At 40.6% G+C, this 3,692-nt stretch overlaps 1 pseudogene; it reads left to right on the top strand.

Annotated features, from left to right (window-relative positions):
* The first annotated feature begins 843 nt into the window (after positions 1 to 843).
* LOC108534417 (hydroxymethylglutaryl-CoA synthase, cytoplasmic pseudogene) lies at positions 844 to 2,506 on the top strand (annotated as a pseudogene).
* Positions 2,507 to 3,692: the final 1,186 nt, after the last annotated feature.

Here is a 3,692-nt window from a genome sequence, read left to right as displayed (position 1 = left end):
GAAGGAAGGAGAGAGGAAGGAAGGGAAAGAAAGAAAAGAAAGAGAAAGAAAGAAAGGAAGGAAGGAAGGAAGGAAAGAAAGAAAAGAAAAAGAAAAAGAAAGAAAGAAAGAAAAAGAAAGAAAGAAAGAAAGAAAGAAAGAAAAGAAAAAGAAAGAAAGAAAGAAAGAAAGAAAGAAAGAAAGAAAGAAAGAAAGAAAGAAAGAAAGAAAAAGAAAGAAAGAAAGAAAGAAAGAAAGAAAGAAAGAAAGAAAGAAAGAAAGAAAGAAAGAAAGAAAGAAAGAAAGAAAGAAAGAAAGAAAGAAAGAAAGAAAGAAAGAGGAGGAGGAGGAGGAAGGGAAGAAGGGAGGGAGGGAAGGAGGATTTTTGCAAAGTTCACACACAGACACTGAGTTCTTTGGGGCTAGAAGACAATGTATACTAGACCTTGCCTACGCTAACCATGAGATGTCCACTTTGACACACTTGTGGCTGAGACCTCCTGCCGATCACCTGTATTTTGTCCTCCCTTGTTTCCATTATATTCTCACCTTCCCATAAGCAGATCGCTTGCTACCAAAAGATTCCTAACACAAAGAAGAAGAAACATGATTACCAAATATCTTTAGTGCATTATAGACAGATGCACTGTCTATAATGGAGGAGGGAGAGATGAATCTGGACACAAATCCTGAGGTTGGACAAATAATTTTACGAGTTTGCACTCAGGAGGATACAAGGTGTATCTCCCAGTTACTGGATTGTCTTATATTTGTTTCTTGTGTGGAATTTTCACTGGTTTCCCATTTAAATTGAAAAATAAAAGCAAATAAATATTTCTTTACTAATTCTCTAGGATAAGGCCCATGGCCTGGGGTTTACAGGGTGTGCAGCTGAGCAGTGCTGGGAGGGCAGCAGAGAGGGCAACAGCACCGCCAGATCCAGTTCCAGGCACCAAACTGAGCACAATGCCAGGAAGTCCAAGACGAGCCTGGATTGGACACAGTGAATGGATATCAGACCTGGGGCATGCCAAGGAAATATTTTCAAAGTTGGAGAAGTATGTTGATATAGATGCTGGAAAGTATACCATTGGCTTGGGCCAGGCCAAGATGGGCTTCTGCACACACAGAGAAGAGATCAACTCTCTTTGCATGCCTGTGGTTCAGAATCTTGTGGAGAGAAATGACCTTTCCTATGATTGCGTTGGGCGAATGGAAGTTGGAAGAGAGACAATCATCGACAAATCAGTCAGTGAAGTCTAATTTGATGCAGCTGTTTGAGGAGTCTGGGGATATAGATGTAGAGGGAACCGACACAACTCATGCATTCTATGGAGCCCCAGCTGCTGTCTTCAGTGTTGCTAACTGGATTGAGTCCAGCTCCTGGGATGGACAGTTTGCCCTGGAGGTTGTAGGAGATATTGCTGTGTATCCCACAGGAAATGTTAGACTGACAGGTGGAGTTGGAGCGGTAGCTCTGCTAATTAGGTCAAATGCAACTTTAATTTTTGAACGAGGGCTTCGTGGGACACATACGCGATGTGCCTATGACTTTTATGAGCCTGATATGCTCTCTGAATGTCCTATAGTAGATGGAAAACCCTCCATACAGTGCTGCTTCAGTGCGTTAAACCACTGCTATTCCGTCGACTGCAAAAAGATCCATGCCCAGTTACAGAAAGAGGGAAATGATCAAGATTTTACCTTGAATAATTTTGGCGCCTTGATCCTTAACTCACCATATTGTAAACTGGTGAGTTTAATCTCTAGCTCAGACATTGTGGAATGACGTCCTTAGTGATCAGAACAGAGATAGAATGGCCTGGAAGCTTGTGGGAAAGTTAAATTAGAAGACATCTATTTGATACAAATGTGGAGATGGCATTTATGAAGGATAGTTCTGAACTCTTCCATCAGAAAACAAAGGCATCTTTGCTATATCCAATGAAACAGAAATACGTACACATTGTCAGTATATGGTTCCCCGCAACTGTCCCAGTGCAGTACTCACCTCAGCAACGATCAGGGAAGAGACTGGAGTGTTTTTGTATGGTTCTGGTTCAGCTGCCATCCTGTACTCTCTTAAAGTTACACAAGATGCACACCAGGGTCTGCTATTGATAAAATAACAGCAAGCTTACGGGATCTTAAATCAAGGTGTAGCTCAAGAACTTGGGTGGTACCAGATGTCTTTGTTGAAAACATGAAGCTCAGAGAGGACACCCATCATTTGGTCAACTCTGTTCCCCGGGGCCCAAGAGATTCACTCTTTGAAGAAACATGGTACTTAGCTAGGGTAGGTGAAAAGCACAGAAGAACTTACGCTCCGTGTCCTTCTCCAAATGATGACACTTGGGATGAAGGAGTCAGACTTGTGCATTCAAACACAGTAACTGATCATATTCCAAGCCCTGCTAAGACAGTGCCAAGACTCCCTGCCACGGCAGCAGAAATGGGAGCAGCTGTCGTTAATAATGGGGAACATCAAGATATTCTGTGAGGTGCAAGGCTTCGGTGTGAGGGTGGGGATGGGATTACATGTTGCTCAAATTTTTATGTGACTGACATGGAGCCTGGATGACCATCGCGTACTTGGGAAAGTCTCTTTTACTCAGTTTGCTGGGATGTTTCCCATTGTGGTCTGGCCAATGCCAAGTGCACTCGAGTGATGTTAAGGGCTTTGTAAAACTTCAGACTTCTCTGGCCATTCGTATACATGAACTTTAGTCTTCACCCATGGTAGAATGAACCCTGTACTTCTGTCAGAAAGTAGAGGTACTAACCTTCAATTAAATTTTTTTAAAACGGGTAAGAATTTTGTAGTTTGAACAACTAGCTTACTGAAAGTACCTGTGGTTCTTGAAAAACATTTCTAGCTTGGGAAATGTGGTCTTAAAACGTGATATGCACATGCACAGATTCTTTGACAATGGTAAGACAAGGCCAGCTGTGACAAAAGTTGTTGTAGTGACCTCTGAACAGAGAGACATTGACATTGACCAGGCTTCTGGTATAGGAAACATGGTACATTCTGAAGGCGTGAATAAAGCTCTAGGTGACTCCTGAATCAGTTCATGGCAGGTTATGGTGAGCAACATTGAGATGTTAATGGAGGTGTGGATGAGGACATTCACTGTTGCGATCCTTCTTTGCAACTTATTTTGAAGAACGAATGAAACATGTTTTTGGTGGCCTTTTTTAAAATTATCAATGGAAAGGAAGGAAGGAGCAGGACATTATTAGGTTACTTCTGACGCTTCAGTGTTATCAATTCAACATATCGACTGAAAGCCTAAATTCATGGTGTAAAACGGTTCTTTTCATTTTTTCTTTTTCTCCTTTTTTTTTTCCTTTTGGTATCTGCTGAGTGAAAATAACAAGGTACAACCCAAGTTTTTACATAGTCTAACTAGAAGTATTCCACTTCAAGTTCTGAGAGTTGGATTTATGAAGCATTTTCTTAGACTTTTACCTTTAAAAGAGAACAAAGAAAACCTATCACACAGGATAGATAAGACGATTGGTTAGACAGCTTTGTAGTGCTGACAATGAGCCTTATAGACTGTAAAATATGGATAGTTTGAACTAAGGTACAGAACTAAATCTTCTAAAGTTTATTTGCTGTTAAATAATTTCTTATTTTAAAGGAAAAAACAAAATTTCCTAAGTTTTTATAAAACATTTTCTCAAGAAGGCTCACTTGCAAACATTTT

The sequence above is a fragment of the Rhinopithecus bieti genome, unplaced genomic scaffold (genome assembly GCF_001698545.2).
Source record: "Rhinopithecus bieti isolate Rb0 unplaced genomic scaffold, ASM169854v2 scaffold_11565, whole genome shotgun sequence".
Lineage (NCBI taxonomy): Eukaryota > Metazoa > Chordata > Mammalia > Primates > Cercopithecidae > Rhinopithecus > Rhinopithecus bieti.
Note: the sequence above shows the minus strand (reverse complement) of the source record. Positions and strands in the feature narration are given on the sequence as shown.